Source organism: Pongo abelii, chromosome 5 (genome assembly GCF_028885655.2).
Source record: "Pongo abelii isolate AG06213 chromosome 5, NHGRI_mPonAbe1-v2.0_pri, whole genome shotgun sequence".
In the NCBI taxonomy this organism is placed as follows: domain Eukaryota; kingdom Metazoa; phylum Chordata; class Mammalia; order Primates; family Hominidae; genus Pongo; species Pongo abelii.
In genome coordinates, this window is record NC_071990.2 from 126,595,141 (window position 1) to 126,619,033 (window position 23,893).

The following is a 23,893-nucleotide window of genomic DNA, read 5'->3' on the forward strand; positions in this document are numbered from 1 at the left end:
CAAGACTGTGCTTGACTATAGGAACACCAGAAGTGGCTGCTCTGTCACAAATCTCTTAGGAAGGCATTTCACTGACCAAGCCAAAGTTACCTTTTGGTCTCTGGCTCCAAAGAGGCCAGCTTCCAGCACTTTGCAGCAAAGGCAGGTATGTCCACACAGAGAGGGAGAAGCAATGTAGCAGCAAGTATCTGGAAGGAAGAAATAGTTGGTATTTTGTTTGCATATGATAACAAACACTTGGTTTCATTTGATTCCTAGTATTAGGCATTTTGTTTTCAGAACATTTTAATACAATTATTTGCGAAGGGAAGGTAACAACTTATAGAAAAACAATGATAGAACATTTACATTAACAAGAGAAAAAAAGGTAATAAGCTGAAACTCTACCAAGCCAGCAAATAGTAGAGGAAAAGAGGAGAAACCAACAAAGTAAACTAAATTATAAATATAAAATAAGAAAAAAAACGAAAAAAATCAAGTGCACCATTGCTACATTAAAATGTAAAAGGACTAAATACCCCATGTAAAGAAAGATTAGGAATGTGTTGGATCAAAATGAAAACACACATGAGTTGCTTACAAAAACTATACTTTAAGCAATATTTCTTAAAGGTTAGGGAAGTGAAAAGATGAACAGAAATATACAAGACAAAGAGCAAACAAAATAAAAACACTAAGAGCAATTTGTATTGGAAAGAAAGCATAAAATAGTAGAAAGAGGAGCAATTTGTAAAGTCATAAACTTGCATGTCCAAATAACACAGCAACTATAAATGCATTTTTAAAAACTGTCACAATGCAGGAAGAATTGATTAATAATTCAGTTTTATAATAGTATATTTTAATGAGTAGATAGTAGATAACAGGTTAGGACAGAGAGGCTTTGATGATCCAATTTAGAAACTGGCTTACTAGGTATATATCACAGAATTTTATATAGAATTTCATGTCCTTTCTCTAGCTTTCTAGTGCCATGAAACATTTAGAAAAATTAGTCAAGTTGGCCGGGAGAATAGCTTGAAAAATTCGAAAGAGCTTTTACAGACCACATTCTTTAAGTATTGCCCAATAAAACTAGAAATAAGTATTAAAATATAACCAAAAATTTTAACAACTTGGAAATTAAGAAACACACTTGGGACAAAGATAAAATCAGAATGAAATTCTGAACTATCCAGAAAACAATGAAAAGGAGAACACTTCAAAATGTATGAGACGAAGAGAGACTGCCAATAATAAAAGTTGATACATAAGAAACTAGAAAAAAAAAGACCAAAAGAAAAGATAATTTAAAAAGATGGAAGCAGAGATTAATGAAATGGAAAATAGCAACAACTAAAATAGTAGAATGGATGAATAAATTCAAAAGTTAATTTGGGGTAAGATACAAATCCCCTCTGAAACCTTTCTCTAGAGAAAAGTTAGAAATGAGGAAACAAACATAAACAAAATATTGAAGAAATTCTAGAAGATAGAGAATACCATGTATAACTTTTTGGAAATTTAATTTTTTTTTTTTTTTTTGAGACAGAGTCTCACTCTGTCACCCCAGCTGGAGTGCAGTGGCACGATCTCGGCTCACTGCAACCTCCATCTCCCAGGTTCAAGCAATTCTCTTGCCTCAGCCTCCTGAGCAGCTGAGATTATAGATGCGCGCCACCACGCCCGGCTAATTTTTGTATTTTTAGTAGAGACGGTGTTTCACCATGTCGATCAGGCTGGTCTCGAACTCCTGATCCACCTGCCCCGGCCTCCCAAAGTGCTGGGCTTACAAGCATGAGCCACCGCGTCTGGCCTGGAAACTAGATTTTTAAACCTAGAGCAGGGATCTGCAAACCTTCTCTGTAAAGACCAGAGAGTAAACGATTTAGGCTTTTTGGACCATACTGCCTCTGTCACAACCACTCAAATCTGTCATTGTAGCACAAAAGGAGACTTAGACATTATAATATCAAATGGGTATGACTGTGATCCAACAAACTTTATTTATGAAAATAGGCCATGAGTGGATTTGGCCTGCAGGTCATAGTTTGTCAAACCCTGGACCAGAAGAACCCAGTATAGCAAAATATAAGCTACCAAAATTGAGCCAAGGAAAATTTAAAACTTGAATAGATGAATTAATATTATATTTAGTATAATTTCATTTAAAGTCCCAACAAAGATATTTTGAAGTTAGATTAAGTGCTCTTAGAGCATCTATTGAAGAATAAACTGTGAGACATGACAAAGTGTTATGATAACTATAAGCCGAAGAAATTGCTTTATGTGCTGTTAATATGTACCATAAAGCCACCTTCATCAAAACAGCGTGACGTTGACACCATAGCTAAGCACTATGTGACACCACATAGTTAGGGCAGAAAACTGGGACCTCAGCCACAGAAAAGTCAAAATGTGACTTTTATTGTATGCCTTATAAAGTTAATTTTATATAGGTTAAAATCTTAACCAAAAATTATAAAACAACGTAAATATTCATAGAAAAATGAGATGATCAAGTACAATGTAGTAATTGGGGTGACTCTTTCAGCCAAGGGATTGGAAATGCAAAGGTACAAAAGAAAAAATAGGCATTTTATCCTTTATGAAAATGTTAAATATTTGCAAGGAAAAATATATCATCAAATTTAATAGGCAAACAATAGGTGGGTGAGAGAATTGCATCACATATAGCAGTTAATAGATTAATATCAACACAATATGAAAAAATCTAATAATTTGATAGAGCAATAGAAAAATAGGCAGATAATTTGAATGAGTAATTTACAGAAGAGCAAAAATAACTGGCCAGCTGTGTATGAAAAGAGTCTTAACTATACTAAGGAAATGCAGATTTAAGTAACAATATGGTATTATGCTATATCCCTTGGACAGGCAAAATATTAAAAGTATGATAATTCCAATTGCTGACAAGGATAGAGAAAGAGTAGTGTTGCTGGTAGAAATGTGAATTACTACACTCTTTTTGGAAAATAATCAGGCAATAGCTATTAAAATTTAAATTCTTCTCCTGGAACTAAAATTAGCTTAAGTAATGATACATGTACAAAAATTATGCATTGCAACACTGATTATAGTAGGGTAGGCAGGCCCTCTCTTCAGAAAAAAAACAAAATAAAATAAATATCCATCAAAAGAGCAATGTTTGAATACATGCGGTATTTGCTTACCATGAAATATTCAGCAGTCTTTTAAAAGAATGAATTTTAACTCCAACATTTGGCACATACACTTAGTATGAATGGTGAAGATTAACAAGATGGAGAGGAGTTTATAGAATATGAAATCATTTTTGTCAAACAGTGGCAAAGACTCTGGTATGTATATGTATAATTATATATACTGTAGCATGTATGTATAATTATGTTGTAAATGTATATGTACACACATACACACACACATTGCCAAAGAATAAATGAAATCTTGTTTTATTTTAAATCCAGAAAGTGTCAGATGCACTTTTATTTGTAATCCCCCCTTAAAGAGACGATATTAGTTAAACTACCCTCTCAAACACTGGGAAACTAAACTGAGATTTTTTTTTTTTTATGATGTCGAGGAACACAGCATTAGCTGGGGTATGGTGGAGAGTGGGAGAGCATTTACATTTAAGAATAATTAATAGAGATCTTGTTTTAGAAGTTTCTATTGAGAAGAGGTCCTGGTTTTATGGCATCACCTATTGAATGAGAGTATCCCATAGTTAGCCAAGCATATATTAATTAGTACATTCCACCAAAGCCTTCAGTTTCTTAGGTTTTGGAACCAGTTACCATATTTGGAAAAAACCAATGACTCAAATGGAAACTTTACAGCGCTTCTCTCCTCTGTTAAGATATCCACGTCATCAGCTTGTTATCCAAGTGGAAAGGCACATTTTTATCCTTCTGTGGATCTGTCTTCTTCACCTAGTAAGAGTTGATTCTTCCTCCCACAGCTGTGTTCTTAGTGTAGCTAAAAGTGGGTGCACCCATCCTGTTTACTCCCACCCTTACCTTCTTGAAAAGAGGGAATAGATTGGTAGTATGTGAACATTTAGATATTATGTGAAACAATAAAATTAAATATCCTTCTTAGAAGTGGTTTTCAGACTTTTCAAAAACTGACACAGGGTAACAAATATATTTTATATCACATTGAGTTGTGTTGGTGTGTGCATGCCTCTGTGTGTTCATATAAAATAATGAACAAAATTTTATGAAACGTTACTTGTTCTTATTATATGCATTCCAAATAATTTCTACTCTCTTCTAGTCTACTTTATTTTATCTCATTTAAAAACTACTGATCACAGCACACTGAGTTGACTTAGTAACCCACTAAATGGGGTAGTGACCTACAGTTTGAAAACATACTGCATCAAAGGACTCCTATCAAAGTGGCATGCATGGCATTCCATGGTCAGAAGATTTTCACTGGACTGGAGAGACAGTTGCTCAGTGAGGTCAAATACAGACCTAGGCATGTTTTACTTCATTTCACATATGCCAATAAGGTCAGCTTATGTGAAAGACCTTCTGATAGCAGGTTCCTTAAGGTAGTTTTAAGTTTACCTTGGGCCAAAGCCTTGCAATACTTTTAGAGAATTAGCTTAAGCTAGAGGCAAATAAATTTTAATTGCTGTGGTAGATGCCTTAGCTAACGATTTTTCTCCTACAGTTGGGACTGTCATGAGAAGACTGGTCATCTTGGTATAAATAGAAGGCATCTCAGTTGATTTCAACTCTGCCCTAAGCTTTCTTGGATTCCTCTCCCATTTAGGCTTTAAAAGAATATGCTAAAGTTGGAAAAAGAATTTCCGTATGAAACTAAGCAACACTTAAGTATATTCTTTTATAATAACCGCAGGTGGGCATATTGACTACTTAATTCCTCATAATCAGTAGAGATCAGTTGTACACTGTTCCAAGTACAGGATTTGTGTGGGTCATAAGAACAGAGGTGACTTATGTACAGGCATTTAAAGTGAAAGTGTTTGAAAATCTGACTCATACTTTGACTACAAAGTAAAATGATGTGTGTTATATCTAACTGGATTTGGGAGCAAAGAAGTTCAAAAAGCCAGTGGAGACTGGACTCTGCCTGTGGCCTCTTTTACAATATACCTAATTTAAGATGTGTATAAGACACATTTTTAGACATTCACTAGGAAAACAAAGGCTTTTCTATCCTGCCATTTACTTTATTTTTTTAACCTAACTTATTTTTCTGAATGATTAACATTGATGCCTTTGATTGTGTGGGTGTTGTCAAAAGAGAGTTCATCTCATGGGGAAAGGTTGGCAACCTCTCTCTGCTTTGTACTTTTCCATGAGCCTCCTTTCGCTATTCTCATTGTTATTTCCTTTTCACTCTGAAGTAGTTCCAAATCTGATATTGAAGGAACTCGATTTTATTTTACATGAGTATTTGAAGTAAATTGAGCCATTTGTGTTTTTAGGTTTGTTTAGTATGCACCACACAGAGAAGAATATAAAGTAAAAGCAATAGCAATAATAACTTAGGTTTGACAAAACACATAACAAAAAAGGGTACTTTGAGACACAGAAAGTCAAATTATAGGTACCCCTAAAACTCACCTTTCCACTTTCCTTTCTTTACTAGAATTCTCTACCAACATTGGGGTGTTGGTGGTTAGTTAGGATAGAAGGAAGTATAGATACAGCTATCTGCTTCTAAGACATTTGCCATGTCTTTCTATGGCTGAAGACAACTTCAAAGTAACTAAAAGTGCCACTGGAAATAGTTTCTGTGAACTATATTGATCATAATTTGAAGAATTTCTACCAGCTGTGACTTTGTGAAGGGCAGGAATTCTTAGTTTGTAGGACTGTCAAAATATGACCCCAATTTTGTGACCAACCCCAAATGAAGCCAACCGTTGTCCCTGGTGCTCCATTTCCTGCTAAGTTCTAGGTCATTTTTTTCTGAAAACAGTACTGAAGTTGGTAGCTTGTGGGAGTCACTGCAACAACCAAACTGATGATGGGAACCCATGAGACTCAGAGCTGTGAAGACTGTCTCAGCACGCTTTACAGCAGCAGTCCCCAACCTTTTGGGCACCAGGGACTGGTTTCGTGGAGGACAGTTTTTCCACAGACCAAGGTCGGGGTATGGTTTTGGGATGATTCAAAAACATTACATTTATTGAGCACTTTATTTCTATTATTATTATATTGTAATATATAGTGAAATAATTATACCACTTACCATAATGTAGAGTCAGTGGGAATCCTGAGCTTGTTTTTCTGCATCTAGATGGTCTCATCGGAGGGTGATGGAAGACAGTGACATCATCAGGCATTAGATTTTCATAGGGCGTGAACAACCTAGATCCCTCGATGTGCAGTTTACAATAGGGTTCGTGCTCCTTTGAGAATCAAATGCTGCCACTGATCCCACAGGTGGCAGAGCTCAGGCTGTAATGCAAGCAATGGGGAGCCACTGTAAATACAGATGAAGCCTTGCTGGCTTGCCTGCCACTCACCTCCTGCTGCACAGCCTGGTTCCTAACCGCCTGTAGCCCAGGGGTTGGGGACCCCTGCTTTAGAGTATGTTGTACTGAATATATCATTCTCTGTTGCTACATCAAGGAAACAATGGCACCATCTACTCTTGTTGTCTTGACTCTACATATTAACTATAGTGATTTGTATATTATATAACATTATGTGGAATCTTAATATGATTTTAAATTCACTTGTCCTCACAACTACCGTTAACATTTCTCTCTTACATTGAATCATTCCTTGCTGATCTTGGGTTTTCTTTTCTTGCTGTGGAGTTGCGTTGTTGTTTATTTTGTTCCAGCCATGCTCTCTTTATTCTCAGTAATACTCTTAGCCCAATTTCCTGGTTAATGATTTTGCAGAAGAACAAATTGTCCTTTGGCATTTGCACCTGTATGTCGCTCATTGTCCACTTGCTTGATGTGTTTCTGTGAAAGGGGGCAGCTTTTCCTTTTCTAAATGAAGAAGAGAGAGGGCAAATGTTTTTTTCCAGCTCCCATCAAAATATGGACTTAATTCCTTTTCTTTGATTTTGAAAGGAAATGGTGAAGGGATAATGATGTGTTTAAAATTGGGTGAATTGTGTTCTTTCTTCTAACTGAAACAGTGCAGAGGAACCTACCCATTGTGAAATGTTACTTGTGCAGCATTGTAGATGTGCAAGAACAGCAGTGTTTTCTACTTGGCTGGCTATCCTGGCATATAGTTCATCAAAATAGAGAAACAGGGTGCAGACATTCTGAGTGTAAGACCAAATGAACTCTAAGCATGTTTACCTCCCTATCATTTGAGAAGAGAGAGAGCTGGGAGCGAAGAAAGAAGTGAACAACTGTGGAATGTATCCCTATCCTCAGTGGCCTTCAGATACCTCTGTTTTTTCTCCCCCTCCCTTCTGTTCATTGGGCACTGACATACCTTGCCATTACAAGCTATTATTATTTTTTAACAAGCTAAGTTCAAGAATAAGTAAAAAAGAGCCAGTATTCATACTGTATAATAGCATATGGACCTTGCTATTCTAAAGCAGAATCTAAGTAGAATCAAAAGATTTGAACAAAATTACGAATGAAGGACCCTGACATACCTACTAAATAGTCACCAGCTTTCACGATAGCTTCTGTAGCATGCCAGGGGGAAGAAAGCCATGTTCTCTCCTCACTGTTCCCTTAGGGCCTTTGTTGTAGGAGAATAGTGGGAGGGGCTGAGGTTGGCTTTGACTACAAGTGGAAATTTTTGTTTTCCTGATGAGCCTGGCACTCAGGACACCAGATATTTAACTGTAGGCTTATGATTGTCACCCAGTCATACTGACATCTGCTTTTAATGCCAAGAGTTTCAGAACCTGGCCGACCTGAGCAGAATAAAGTTCTTTGGGTTCAATCTGCAGCAATCAGAATTTTGAGAACAACAAAAAAATTTTTTTTTTTTTTAATCTGGTGTTGCCTCAGCAGGATCCCAGAATGTACTTGCTGGTAGCTTAGAGCATAGTCTATGCAGGGGAGGAGAAATAGAATTGCAGCTGTGATGTGACTCATTCATACTTTGTTCTTTTAATGGAGAAAAACCTGCAGTGACATCATCTGGCCACCAGGGGTTGTGCTGTTGCCAGAGAGCCCTTGATTTTATCTGCCCGCAAGTCCTGGGGCAGGAAGTAGCACCTTAACAGAGAGGCCCATCTTCATTCCTGAGAAAATCAGCGTCAGTTTTTTGTTCCCTTTGTTGACTTTCCAACTAGGGCTGAGCCCGCTTTTCTGAATTAATAAAAACCCAGAAAGAAAAGGGAACATTAGTCGTGTTTCCAAATACCAACCAAGCACTTTGCTGCATACGGTCGACTTTGGTGGCGGGCCTGAGTCTGCGCCCAGATGGACCCACATGGACTCACCTCTCTCACATCTGCACCTGACTTGCACATATGCCTTGTTGATAAAGCCCAGTGACAGCTGGATCTATCACAAATGTCCCACCTGATTTCTTGGAAGCTTTGATTAGCATCCATGTCCTCCATGGCAAACATTTAATTATAAGGGCTGGTTGTTGATAATAATCATTGCTAACATCTATTTATTATCCTTATGTGTTAAGCATTGTGCCCAACAGCTTATACAATTTAGTCTCATTTAATCCTCCAAGTAGCTATTTGAGATAGTTACTATTATCTTTGTTTTGCAGATGAGGAAAGTGAAGCATAGAGAAGCTAACTGTGATGACTGGGATCACTCCGCTGATAATTGTGTTGCTAGGACTAGATTCAGGCCCCTCTAACTCTGAAAGCCAACCACTTAAATGGTACTTGATTTTCAAGTTGGGGGGATGGAGGCTGTGGCTAAGACTTGTCCCTGGTGGGGTATAGCAGAAGGACTTTGGGGCTTTTTTGTTCAAACTGCTTATGTTTATGTTCTCCTTTCCTTTCCCTCATCATTTCCTTCTCCCTCTTCTGATATGCTTTCTGGGTAGGGTGGGGTGGGGCTGTGTCCGCTGCTGTCACACTGAGTCACTGTTCCTCATGGGTGTGCCATAGCCTTTAGGAGTATTGGGATGGGAAAATAGCTGAGAACCAGTAGACTCAAGAATGGTTGCAAAAGTCCCAAGCAGCTTTTCTGTGAATTATTGCCTTTGGTGCTCTCTCTGTGATGGCAGAACTTCACGGGCCACCACACAGCTGCGGGTGCTGAGGAAGGACAGAAAATAGCCGTATATATGGAAAACATATGACTGTTACAAATATGAAAATATATACATGAAAAACATACATTTGCAACACACATACAGATGAAAAATATATGCACATATTTTAAAAATATATGAAAAACAAATATATTAATTCATGTGTGTGTATATGTCCTCCTCTCCCAATTCCAGCATCAGTGTTAGTAAGAGTGCAAGCTGTTATACATTCATTATGCAACTGGTTTTCATTGAGCAACTGCTAGGAGCCTTGCAGAGTGAGCTGGGGCTTTGGTGGCCATGAAGCCCTGGCCCGGGTCTTCAAGGAGCTCACAACCCAATGGGTTTTTGCTTTTCTTGAGGCTAACACTGATGGTTCAATTTATAGATCAAGTCTCTTCAATCATAATGATTCAGATAGATAGAGAATTTTGTGGAAAAGTCTTCTGAATAGCTTTTTTTTTTTTTTCTAAAAAAACAAAAGGCTGATAACAGGACAAGGCCCCATGCTTTTTAGTTTCTAATAGTAGTGGACTGGAACTACTTGTGGATTTTGAGTTTTTGTTTTTGTTTTACTTATAGGATTAGTATTAGGTGTGACTTTTTCCATTTCCTTTGGAAGCGTCTAGTTTACAATAAATTAGAAATGCCAGCTGACAGCAGGCTAAGATCCAGAAGAACCATTAACTGTACAGTCTCAGCATTACCGAGCTTTTTGTTTAAAGGTTAAGGCCGTTTATAACTCAACAACCCCTCAGGTCATTCATGAAATACATCGCAGCACCAAGAAAGTAGTGTTTTCTTCCTTAAATACATCTCTTATCCTATCATTCCGCTGCTCAAAAATCTGTGCTTCTCTACTGCTTCCAGACTCCTTACCATGGAATTCAACGCCCTCTATGGTCTGGACCAAATGTCCTTTTTAGCGTGTTTCCTACTATCCTTAGGTTTCCCTAGAACCCTGAACCCAGGCAATCAAGCAACTCTTGGTTCTTTTAACATACCTGATACTTTGCCAATGATCTTCCATATAAGATGCCCTCCTTACCTCTGTCTAAATCTTATTTTAATATATGTGCTGCCGAAACAAGAATGAAATCTTACTACTTTGTAAGACCAAACTCAGACAATATTACCTCTATGAAGATCTTTGATGTCAGCTATTGGAATTAAATATTCCTTATTTGTGTTAACAGCACGTAGTTTAAACCTTGATTAAAGCATTTAATGTTTTCTTTTCTTATTTATAGTTAGTTGGTGTCAACCTAAAATAATCAAAAGGGTCAGAATCTGACTTAAAGACAGTTTATTCAAGGGCAAAGTTTGAGGATAGCCCACCTGTAAACACCAGCTCCAAAGGAATGGAGTCAGCGTTCCAAAGTAGGGAAGGTAAAGTTTCATTTATATATAGTCAGAGACCAGGGAGTTTGTAGCAGGATTACAACATTTTTCTGACAAAGTTGGCACACAACTGCAGCAATTTGATTGGTTGTATAGGCTGTGTTTCTTTTTGGGAAGGATACATATAACATTTGTTACAGAGGGTATAGTGGTTATGGGTTTTCTGTCAACTGGCCTAAGCAAAGCAGGACAAGAAAGGGGAAGTTAATCTGTAACAAGGGTCCTTAAGATGGCAGCAGGTTTTTTTCCCTGTTGTTGTTTCAGTCTCTCTAGTCATTGTACAGAACAAGAACAATAAGAAACAAGTTGTTCTATAATCTGAGAAACAGGAGTCACAACCCTGTGTGGCTCAGATCACAATCACATCTCTCTCAAGGCTTAAAGTGTCTTCAGGGTTCCAACAGCTTTTAAATCATATTTATTTTCACACTGGGTACATTGTGGACCTCTAAGTCCTTTGAGAGTAAGAAGCATGTCTTATGCATTTTGTGTCACCCATCCATGAGAGAAAGGTTTTATATAAAATGAGTAAATTTTTGAGTGGTATAAGACTAAGTAAATTTTAGATCTATGGAAAAGGCACTTACGTGAAATTCTCTGATGATACTGAGCAAATTGCATTGTTGTCTTGCTCCAGTCAACAGGCATCTTTTTGATCCTTTGATGTACCAAGCAGATTACCCTTAGGGCATCTGACCTAGCTGTTACCTCTCCCTGGAAATCTCTTTTATTCTGGAATGTCACATAGCAACTTCTTCTTAAGGCCAAGCACACTGACCCATCTTAGAGAGGCTTTCTGCAACTTCTCAGACCATTGTTGGTCTTGCATGGTGACAAAGCCTGTCTCCAGTCACTCCATCACAGTGCCCTGTTCACGCTATCACAGCCAGGCCAGTTGTTGCCCACTTGCTCATCATATGCATCTCTTAAGCTTCAGGAGAGCAGAGGCCCTGTCTGCTCTGATAATCATTGTATCTCCAGGACCTAGAATAGTGCTGAGCTCACAGTAATGCCCCTTACATTATACTATATTATTTAAAATCAGTGGGTTTTGACATTGGCTGCCCATCAGTGTCACCAGTGGGGAATAACAAAACACAGATGTGCAAGGTTAACCTCAAAGATTCTAATTGAGTAGGACTGGAGTGATGCCCTTAAATTTGGCTCTAAATGTATTAATCATCAAAGACTCAGGAAAACAAGGAAGATAAGCTTTCTGTAGCTTCCAAAGTTGTAGCTGTTTTTAAAATTGTTTATATTTTCTTTTAAACCCTCATCCCATATCCTTAAGCCTTGTGACTGCCACAGAGAGAAAATAAGATCAAGCATGAGCTTACATTAGCCACAGAAACACCTGGGGCAGTTCCAAAGTTTTAATTACTGCTTCATTAATGTAAAAGCTTAATTATAGTTGTAATGTATAAACAACTTTTGGCATGTGCCCTACAAATACAAAAAAGTCTAAATAATTATTATCGTGGCTCCTTTCTCAATGCAAGACCAATGATCACCAAATTATTTTTAAGACATGGACTACATTTAAATGGTTATTGAATTATGTTTTCTGTTAGCTTATATAAAGCACATGACATTTAATAACTTACAGAGAAATGCTTATTTTATCTATAATATATACTTTGATGTTTATCAGATTCTGTTCAAATTGTGTAGCAAATTTCCTTGAAAATAGAACTTTCTTTTTTCCTCACATTCCTGTATTTGATATCAGACTATTCTTAGACTCTCCACCTCACTCATCACCATGGTGTCTACGGATTTATAAGTATGACATGCTGTCACCCTTATTTATACATGAGGAATGGTGGTGAGAGTGAATAAGAATCTTGCTCAGAGCCAATTAGTTGCAGACCCAGCATTGGAATTCCTCTCCCATAGTATCAAAAGTGTAGTCATATTCCTAGATCATTAGGCAGGAAAAAAAGAAAAGAAAAGAAAAGAAAAGAAAAAAAACTACTCAGAGACATCTGGCCGGATCTGTGCCTTTCATCAGAATAATCATGTCCTGAATCTCCCACTGGGGTTGTCAGAAAAGATTTTTCCCAAGCTTTTCTATACCACAGAGAGCTACATTTAATTTGTAACCTGAAAGTATCCCCTAAAACAGACTCATAATCGTGCTTGCTGAAATTTTAGCCCAGCCTTCTTGCTTGCTGAGAAAAGAGTTGGCTGTCCTTTCCCTTTGAATAAGCCTCCTTGTATGAACAATCTCTAGAGATGTCCCTTTTCCAGATGAAAATCTGTTTTGTGTGTTATCATGTTAACCTTCCAACCCCTTGAATGATTTTGCGTTTTCATCTTGGTAGGTCTGTTCTCTCTATACTCTAATTTAATAGCTCTAATTTGCACATATCCACCACGTATCTAGTTCAATATCGAGCAGGTATCCAGTGAGTTCACAAACTCAGAAGGGCAAGAAATATAACTTTTCTTATTTTTCGGCAACTCATTTTCACTTCTATTTTGAGTTCTTTTTCTACCAGGAGAATTTTAGGGAAATGTTTGCCCCCAGATCAAGAGACAGTCTCCTCTTTCTGCTTGCTACGCCCAAAAGTACAGACTCTTTTGAAAAGTGCAGAGTTTAGAACTCTAAGAGGAAGAACAGTCAGAAGGATTTTTTTTAAGCAAAGTCTATTTTTCACCCAAGGTGGAATATCATATAAGGTACTAATCAGTTATACAAACATGTTATTTATAAAATAACAGCCCACTAAGCCTCAGAGGTGAGGGGTTGCCCCATCCAATTTTCAGAGTCTGAAAGAGGCATTCGGGTGTCCATTACCTGAAACAGCACAGGTGCTAGTGTCTCCAGAGAAAAGGAAATGGAAGAAGGAGGCAGGGGATGTTACAACAGGGTGTGATTAATAGCAGCTCACTGCTGGAGTTCACTCAGGAGAGGCTGGGTAAATGCTGCAGCTCAAGGTCAGTGTGGGGCAGGCCAAGGGATCGGTTAGCCCTGGAACTTCTGAGTGAGTCCTTGGCTCCAGTTAAATCAGAAGCAGCCAGGATCTGGGAAGGTCAACACAGTCAAAGCCCTACCAGGAACTAGGATTGTACTGTGGGCTTCAAGCCAAGACCAGGGCACTCTGGCTGATCTCAGTGTGATCTTGAACTCTGCTTTGCCCTCTGAGAGAAGGAGCCGAAGCTCTGTCTACCTTCAGGGACAGAGGTCTGCAGTTAGTTTCCTGATTACAGCAGGAACAACCCAAGAGGCCATCAGATACTGGGAGGTTCTTACAGTGCTCTAAACCCTTTCAGGCAATTTGAGTCTTCTGTGTCTATTGTCTTCACAGGCATCTTGTATAGTGTTGGAAAGCTACAGTGATAAGTGATTTTCAGCTACTTACTAGAGATGGGAGAATTTCAAAGTCCTTTCTTTCATTGTCCATCTTTACTCATTTGGGTAGAGTTATACCCAGTTCTAGCCCTACATACATACTTGCATGCATGGGGTAAGAGAGATCTATTTACAAACACGTGACCACAAACACATGACCAGCTTCCAAAGCTGAGAGTGCCAAGGACACATGGAGGTTATTGGTCACCGGAGTATAGAAAAAGCAGGGAAACCCAGCTCAACCACTTTCTCTCTGTGAACATCAATTTTCCTCTTTATAAATTAGGGATGTGTATGAAATAATGTGCATAAAATCTTCGGCACAGTCCCTAACACATTGTGAACACAAGTGTCAGCCAAAATTATGAGCATGCAGCTGTCTCTGTGTCTGATGAGCAGAGCTTCCTCAATGTGTTGTCAATGGCTCAATTTTGGAAACGGGCAATGTCTCGAGACAGTGCTGACTGCCACAACTTAGGGGATGAGTACTACTCGTATCTAGTTGGCAGAGGCCGGATATACTGCTGAGCATCCTACAGTGAACACACAGTTCCCTACAATCACAACAAAGAGTTCCCCTACCCGAAATTCCATAGTGCTGAGGCTAAGAAACCCGGCGAAATGGTCATAGCAAGATGAGATGAGTTTAGCTGATTTCCTTCACCCTTAGGAATAAGAACCTGTTAACATATTAACATTATTGACCTCTACCAGCACTTAAAGAGACAAAAAGCCTATAGAATCTAAACCCTGCTATGAAACAAAATCTGATTCTGGTGAGAGAAAAGTCTTCCTTGATTCTCAAGAGAAAGTAAAAGGTTTTTGTGGTTTTGACTTAAATAATTCTAATGACTCAATTTGTTTATTGGATAATAGATTGAAGGACCTAAGGCTGGATTTTGTTGATTTTAATTTTTACCAATAATGTAGTATAAAAAATGTTTTGCTAGACTTGTATGATTTACTAAATAATTATTGATATTTGCATATCATGTAGGCTCAAGAAAAAGTCACATGTTAAATTCTGTGTACAGAGATAATTATTTTCAGTCAAATGAAAGTAAAAGAGGCCAGGCGCAGTGGCTCACGCCTGTAATCCCAACACTTTGGGAGGCCATGGCAGGCAGAATCACCTGAGGTCAGGAGTTCAAGACCAGCCTGACCAACATGAGAAAACCCCATCTCTACTAAAAATACAAAATTAGCCAGGCGTGGTGCTGCATGCCTGTAATCCCAGCTACTTGGGAGGCTGAGGCTGGAGAATCGCTTGAACCTGGGAGGCAGAGGTTGCAGTGAGCCAAGATTGCACCATTGCACTCCAGCCTGGGCAAGAAGAGCGAAACTCCATCTCAAAGAAAAAAGAAAATAAAAGTAAAGGAGATATTAAGTTTAGCTTGCCTGCAATATACAAATTAAATGTGCTAGAATTGAGCACTTATAGCACAAATTATAGGAAATAAGATGGTGAAAAATTAAAAATTACTTAGGTCATAAAAATGCAGAAAATAAAAATGCTTTGGAGTCATAGAGCACCTTTTAAAGCTTGACTTTCATTGTATTTCCATGTTGTTCCATTACATTAGGGGAAGCCTCCTTAGTGGCTCATCACCTCATTGCCTAGACTGGGTAAGCAGGGACACAGGGTCATTGCTGCCTTTCACAGTTGCTTTACTGTGCTAAACTTCTGAAAAGCCACCTTTTAAAAAGGGAACATGCGTTTTCAAAGCCACTGATTATTAAGCCCCTCTTTCAGTCATCTTATTTGCAGACTTTCATTTTTGAGCTTTGTTTGCCATCTGGGAAGGATTTTGAAAGAGAACATAGGCCTCTTCCTGCTTTTATGTTCAGCATGCCATGAATTCCATTAATGAATTCTTAAGATCGTTTGATCTATTTAAAAAAATAGCTCTAGATTCAGTCAGTTGTTAAAAAAATGTGTTCAAGATTGTCTATAATTGCACTAGCCACAAACAGATTTACATAGGTATTTTCTTTGTAAAGAATCTATTTGAAATATTGGAAATGTTTTCAGGAACTAGAGACAAAAGATATACATGGTTTTTTGAATAATTTAGCATGTCCTAATTTTTAAATGTTCCTCAGTAGTCATTTATCTCCAGAGCAAGTAAATGCAAATTAAAAAAAAATTAACAGTTATATACGTGCTTATTGTAAACAGTCAAGTAATACAGAGGAATATAAAACAGAGTGAATCATCTTCTCCCTGTCCAACCTCACCGTTTTGCAGCAGCCAACATTAACAATTTGGTGCATATCCTTTCTCACCTTTCTCAATGCTCATACAAATGCATGGACGTTCATGTTCACATAAAAATGGTGTTTTATTCCTCCCCCAAATGGTGCAGATGCAAATATGACTCAGCAACTTGATTTTTGCATTCAACAATATACAATGAAAATTCCTCCTAGTCAATACATGTCAATCCAATTCATTATTTTGTCAACCTAAGGTAGTCAGAAGGGTCAGAATCCAATTTAAGGAGAGGTTATTTAAGTGCATATTGTGAGGATGGCCAACTCAAACATGCCAACTCCAAAGGAATGGAGTCAGCGTTCTAAAGTAGGGAAATTAAGGTTTCATTTATATAGTCGGAGACAGGGAAGTTTTTAGCATATTTCATTTTTCAGACAGGGTTGGCACATAGTTACAGCAATTTGATTGGTTTATAGGCAGTGTTTCTTTTTGGAAAACATACATTTAACATTCATTACAGAGGGCATAGTAGTCATGGGTTTTCTGTCATGTGGTCTTAGCAAAGCAAGGTACCAAAGAGGAAGTCAATCTATACCAAGGGTCATTAAGAAGGCAGGAGATTTTTGTCCTGGACATTTAATTATCTCTAGCCATTGTAGAGAACAAGAAAAATAAGAAAGTGAGTTAATGTATAATCTGAGAAACAGAAATTATAAACATATGTGACTCAGATCACAGTCACATCTTTCTCAAGGCTTAAAGTGCTTTGGGGGTTCCAACAGCTTTTGCATTATATTTATTTTCACAAATTTTAATAACTGAAAAATAGTATACAGTGTGAGTATATTATACTTGAATACTAGTGCCCTACTGATGGACGTTTAGGTTTTTGTAGTTTTCTACCACTACCAACAATGATTTATACTCTCTCCTTAGGTTTGCACCTTTTTTTCTCTAAGATTGATTCTCAAAAGTGGGATGACAGTGTCAAAGGCTCTCCCAATCAGGTGTCACAGTGCAAAAGCCAACAATGTGTGGTTAAAGGATCCATTTTTTCACAATCTTGCCAACACAAGCTCTTATCCCATTTTGGCTTTTTTGGAAATATCTTAGATGAAAAACAGTATCTCTGTGATTCTAATTTGTGCTTTCCGTATTGCTAGTGAGGATAAGTGTCTTTTCATATTTCATCTCACCATTGCATTTTCTTGTCTGTGACTTGAGTGAAACTTTTCTAATTCTTGCATATTTTATTCTTGCTAAACATGTCACAACTCAGAAATACATATTTCCATCTCCTTTAGCATTTATTTTGCTGCTCAGATTTCAGAAGGAAAAAGGATTTTTTTCCTGGGCATTGTCAGTAGTAGCTATTTGGAATGCTAAAGATTTGATAAGAGACATTGAAGAAATGTGAATGTTACTGAACCGATTTGCTTAAAGTAAAGGGAAGACTGTCTATACGTCTGACCAATGCTTTTCGAATGTTCAGGCCCCTGAATCTGGCTGCAGTCCCAGTAGGCATGGATCCAGGCTTGATGTGTTGGTGGTTGCATCATGGCATCGCTCTCTAACCCTCGCCTTAGCATTGAAGTTGTGCAAAGATTAGAGAACTGTAAAAATCTCAGGGCTGTCTGAGGAAGTCTTTCTTACTATCTATCCCTTTCTTTAAACATGCCTTGAAAAAAAAAAAGCTACATTTTGTCCTGCTTTGTGTTCATAGTGAATATCTTTCATTGCCAAGAAAATTTTTTCCTGAACTAGCGCTAAAGGATGACTCAGCACTTTATAAGATCAGTGAGCCTTTAAGGAATGACCTAAGGTGGAATGTATCCTGTCCAGTGAAGCTCAAGGCATGTACAGGTCGTGTTCACCTCACTCCCTCAGGAGTTGAAGGAGATGAGAAACTGCTCCCAGAGCCCTCAACTCTAGCTTGGGTGCCTCGCAGCTACTCAGCTAACCAAAGAAATGAGTGGAAAATCAGTTCTCTGGTCTATTTTTGATGGTGTGAGAAGAAGGAGGATGAGGAGGAGAAGGAGAAGAAGAAGAGATTACTTCTCATTTTAATTGAAATGAGTGACTTTTTATTGATTAGCTTGAATTCAGAATAATTTATTACCCTGGAGTTTTCTTATAATATAATAAGTGAGACTGTTTTCCTTTTTGCTTAAGGCGAAAAATGTAAGGAGGCTGAGTGTTAAATTTGGAGGTTTATCTTTTTTTTTTTTTTTTTGAGACGGAGCCTTGCTCTTGTCACCCAGGCTGGAGTGCAGTGGCCCAATCTCAGCTCACTGAAAACTCTGCCTCCCCGGTTCAAGCAATTCTCCTGCCTCAGCTTCCTGAGTAGCTGGGATTACAGGCGCCCACCACCACACCTGGCTAATTTTTGTACTTTTAGTAGAGATGGGGTTTCGCCATGTTGGCCAGGCTAGTCTCAAACTCCTGACCTCAGGTGATCCACCCACCTTGGCTCCCCAATGGAGGTTTATCTTGTCAGGTTTGGCTTCCTTTTCCCAGTTCCATGAAATGTGAATTTGAATATGTGTTTGTGTGGTCAGGGAGAGTGTTGGGAAATGAGGGTGGGATACAGAGAGAAGGATGATTTAAAGGTTTAGATGGTCTGGTTATTTTTAGTTTCTCTATTCCCATTTCTGCAATAGTTTTTATTTTTCCTCAAACATTATGGGAGTTTGTTCACAGAAGGAAGTTCCTGGAGTCTATCCATTAGGAACATTAACTATATTTTTGTTTGTTTTTTTGCATAACTATTTGTTTAGTTTTTCCTTCACAAATTTGTGGCTGCTGTCTTCTTGTGACTTTTTGGCGGGGGTTGTTTTGATCTGGCTTGCAGTGTTACCCACAATGCATCTATCTATTTTGTGTGTATTAAACAGTCCCTTTCAAGACTAACAAATAATGGTTTGAAATAGGAAGAGTATCCCAAATGTTTTAATCTTATATTTGAAATGTAGGAGATCGGAGGAGCTGAGGATATTTGTGACACATATTTTACATCTTCTCATTGCGAATAGAGCTGTTGTTTGTCTGCATGGTTTTGAGATTGGTCACTGAAATGCTAATGACACAGCAGAAACCCTTGGTGTGTGCATAAGGCCACATGACCCCAGGTCAGGAATAAAAGCTCAGGGCTGAGCAGCTCACTCTTTGGTTGGGAATCCAGTTGGCTCCCCTGGAGTGAAGTTCTACACAGACCCTGGAGGAACCACCCCATCTGTAAGGAACCTAAGTTTCTGTATTTCTGGCTTTCATTGTAGAAAACCTGATGTCTTCTATGCTTGTTCCCTTGACCTACTTCTAAAACAGTTTTTAAACAATTTCAACAGTATTCACAGTCAAGTAGAGCTGTCTTTTACTGACATATTCTAAACAACATAAATTAAGATGGAGCTTAGAATATATAACACATCTATGTCCTAATGACATGAGGCGACACCTTTCTCCTGCAAATAGTCCCAGATATACATCAGTTTTCAACTTGTCAGGATGGCGGATAAGATTCTGCTGTAGGTGTCTTTAATTACCAAGTGGAACTAACATTCTAGTGTTACCTGCAATGTAATGAAGAGCCTGATTCATCTTGATCTTTTTCACTTTACTTACTTAGTGTTTTCCTGAGAAAGTGTGGATTTAGCATTTGTTTTACCTGAGCATATAAAGGTATAAACTCAAGCAGAACATTGATAGAATGAAAGCTAGACTCTGGCTTAATGTAGCCCTTGAAGGAACAAGATGCATTAACAAAAATGGAGTGATGGTTCCAGTAGAGCTGGTATACTGATTTGTGCTGATTGTTACTTCTCTATCACATGTTATTTGCTACCCTTGTTAATGGTCATTGCATTGGTTGCAAGTCTTGGTTATTTTATCTTCAACACTTTAAGAAGAAATGTGCTTCCCTGGCTAGTTATCAGATTTTTTATTTTAATTTTTTTTTTGCGACGGAGTCTCGTTCTGTCGCCCAGGCTGGAGTGCAGTGGTGCTGCGATCTTGGCTCACTGCAAGCTCCGCCTCCTGAGTTCACGCCATTCTCCTGCCTTAGCCTACCGAGTAGCTGGGACTACGGGCGCCCGCCGCCACGCCCGGGTAATTTTTTGTATTTTTAGTACAGACGGGGTTTCACCGTGTTAGCCAGGATGGTCTCAATCTCCTGACCTCGTGATCTGCCCGCCTCGGCCTCCCAAAGGGCTGGAATTACAGGCATGAGCCACCGCGCCGGGCCTATCAGATTTAATTTGTAGGCATTTGAATAGTAGAAATGTAAGGGCATGATAGCTAATTAAAGTATTCCCCAAATATTTATTGAACACCTAGTATGAACAAGGAAGCAGTGATACAAAGAATGGGGCATCTCACAATGTAGAGGAAGAAAAAGACAATGAATTGTGGAATTAAAATACAGCATAGTAAGTGCTTCAATATGAAGTCACCTAACTCTCTTTATCCTCCACAATGTTTAGCAAATAATCTTTTGCTGTTCTTTTGGTGTTTCAAGTAGATTTTGTTCTGAGGAAGGAAACAGAGCACAGAATTTACCGTAAGGTATTTGGTCTACTAGTCAAACCAGTCTCCCAGCAGATTTGTTAGTAGAAATTGTCATCCAAGAGGCTAATCACCGTTGTGTAAACTGATGGAATACAATTTCTGGACCTAAGAAAACACAGGTGAAGGCTTGGAATATGATATGTCTCAAATATGCAGCCAACTTGGTGACCCCAACCTGAAAGGCCAGCTGATCTTATATGGTAATGAAAGCTGGGTCTTTTCTGTAGTTAGCCCAGTGAAATGATGTCCCAAGCCAGCCACTCCCATGCTTCTGAGCAGTGTCACCTCAGATGGTTCTTCCCATCACTCCAAATTTCCACAGCTTCCAGTGCCTTCAAGAGTGTACTGCATAGGCACAAGCTAGGGATGGGACCAGGGAGGGCTTGGGTAAAAGCAGCCGGTTCAGGCTCTCTGAGATTCTTGTCTCTGGAGGTGAATAGGAGTCCTTGGTTAGGTCTTGGCCACAGAAATAATAATTTAGGCTTATGTAGATTCCTGAAACCTTTAATTGGTTTGAGCTCCTGGAAGATTCTCCACCCTTTAGGACCATGTGGTACTTGGTTAACTGTTGGGTACCATATACTTTCTGCTACCTTTAGTATTACATTGAATTTTGGTGACTTAATAATACATGGTTAACCTGAGATTGTTGTATCAATGGTATATTTTTCCTGGCAGTCAGAAGATGGCCACCTTGTACATATGGATGAATGAGAAAGGGAAGGAAAGAGTTCCATATATTTGTTGACCCCTATATGTAATAGCACATCCCTTCCATTTTTAGCTCAAGTGAGGTTTTGGACAGCCACAAATCTTTCTTTTGAGACTAGAGTCCATTTTAATCAGCATCTAACTATTTGGATTGTCACCTAAGCAGTATATTTAACAAAAAAAAAAAGGAAAAGATGTTTAATGCAGTTGGCTACAACTTCAGAAGCATCTTCTAAGCTCTTTCTATAGTCAACTGATTAGTACATTCTCAGGCTGAGCATTACAGACATAATTCCTTTTTTTAGCCACATTATTAAAAGAAACCAAAGCTTTAGAAAACAGTACTATTAATAGTGGTGACTCATGTGTTCTTTATATTTTCAGAAGGACAATAAATGTTTACAGGACGATGTCTGAAATATTTTCGTCATAAAGTGTTTAACCATAATTATAGTAATAGGTAATATTATGTGACTTAGTGCAATTTATAATGCAATTTGTAATGTCATTTATACTATATATAGTATATAGTGGTAAGGTATCTAGTAATGTATGTAATATTTTATATATATATAATGAGATGAAAAAATATTTTAGATCAAATTAAGGCACAGAACATGATACTCATTATTCTAGTGCTGTTGGCAATTTGGTAGGATTCTTACAAGAGAAACAGAGGAAAAAGAGGTTTTCTAGAGTGACAGATGGCACTAAAAGCTAGGACTGAATAGAACATGACTGAGGAACGCTGTGTATGACAGCCTACCTGGCTTAGAGGCTTTGGTGGGGACATCACAGGCAGTCTAGGTGGAATCACCACTTACAGCCAGCTATGGAGGACTTTGAATGATTATATAAGAATTTTCAAATCTACACTGGAAGCAATGGAGAATCCATCCATTGAATGTTTTTTGAACAGGGTTTTGGCATGTTGAAAGCAATGTGTTCAAAATATTCAGTGTTGTGTAGATTGGGTGGTGGAGAAAGAATACAAGCAGGAAGATGAAATTTGGCTAAGACTTCAGTAGTGTGAGTATGTAGTGATGAAACCCCTACATCACTGTCATATAGCAATGAAAATTAAAGGGTTATTTATTTTTCCTCTTGCAGTCTGGGAGTTTGTTCAGTGAAGGAAGTTCCTGGAGTCAATGCATCAAGAACATTAACTATTTTTTGCTATTGACAGACATGACAGATATTATGAAAAGAGCATCAAGAAGACTTGATTGTTTTTGTCTTAGGGGATTAATTCAACAAACATTGGTTGAGCAGGTCCTATCAGAAAGAGTTTGGGAGACGTAACCCACCCTGGACCCTTCCCAAGTGGTCAATGTGGGGAAACTGCAGCTATTAAAGCTCCAGGCTTAGGCCTTCAGTAAGCCCAGATGGAGTCTTGAGTGGGATTAGGAGATTTCAGTTCCTGTCAAATTTCTGCATGAGGTGTTGTGGTAAAGTCAAAATAGCATGAATTCTGTAACCTAACAGATTTGCATTAAAATCTCAAGTTCACCACTCATCAGTTATGTGAGTTTGGGCAATTTATTTAACTTTCTGAACCATCATTTCCTTTTTGGAAAATGAGGAAATGCCACCTATGGAAGACGATTCTCCATAGATCTCTTGTGTTTCTACACATTTTGTAAGCAGAGACACTGATGGTCTTTTTTCTGGACTATCCATTCAAATTTCTTTATAGTGAACAACATTGGAAGACATAGGCAGTGTCTCTTTCTAGAGCAGAAGTCAGTTTTGCTTCTTCCTCCGGAGCAAAGGTTTGCTTACTGCCTATTAGAAAAGATTCAGATTTCCTGGGCCCAAGGTTCTTCAGCTGAGACGCAAACCCATTGCTTGTGCACTATCCACCTAGGTCCCTCCATTTCACCCTCCATGGGACTTGGTAGTAAGGGGAACCCACTGGAACACTATGCTCATGCTATTTGTTGTGCCATGAGTCTCTGATCTAGGAGTGTGGAATGTTCTGCCAGCATCCATGACACCGTTGCGGACTAACTTGTTAGCTTGAAAGTTGAGCAAAATCTCAGACCCTTTATAGTGCTTGATGCCACCTGCCTAATGTGTTTCTGGGGAGGACGAGGCAAGATAAGATATGTAGCACACCTGGAGCATAGCATGTGGTTAAAAAGAAACACACACATTTATTCCACTTCTTCCCTTAAGAGAAGTAACCGAGCAGCTGCTTCGAGAAAGTTCCTGCAGTGGTAGCAGCAGTTATCCCTTTTTCAATACAGTTTCAGAGTCAGGGCAGATCCTTTGTCTGAGTTTCAGGATACATTTCGGCATGACTCATAGAGAAGAACTCAACAAAGTTTAAGAACAGTAGATTATTATACTGCTTGGTTGCAATTGAAGGTCTTGAGTCCCTCATTAACTTCTGTCAAGGCCAAGAAATATCATTAGAGAGCAACAAAGAGTAGCCTGATAGCAGTTCTTTATCCATGTTATTAGGAT

General features: G+C 38.4%; 1 protein-coding gene across 10 annotated transcripts in view; it reads left to right on the top strand.

The window, feature by feature from the left end:
- Nucleotides 1-23,893, top strand: part of TPD52L1 (TPD52 like 1) — a 109,468-nt gene that overhangs the window by 30,380 nt on the left and 55,195 nt on the right. The window contains exon 1 of one of the 10 annotated variants that reach the window (XM_054558119.2): nt 19,316-19,384. The exons of 6 other annotated variants lie outside the window; for them this stretch is intronic. The gene's annotated coding sequence lies outside the window, so the exon portion shown is untranslated. Of the gene's footprint in view, nt 1-19,315; nt 19,385-23,893 lie in introns of those variants that run through there. 3 more of the 10 variants (XM_009242216.4, XM_063724974.1, XM_063724973.1) reach the window with 3 other exon arrangements.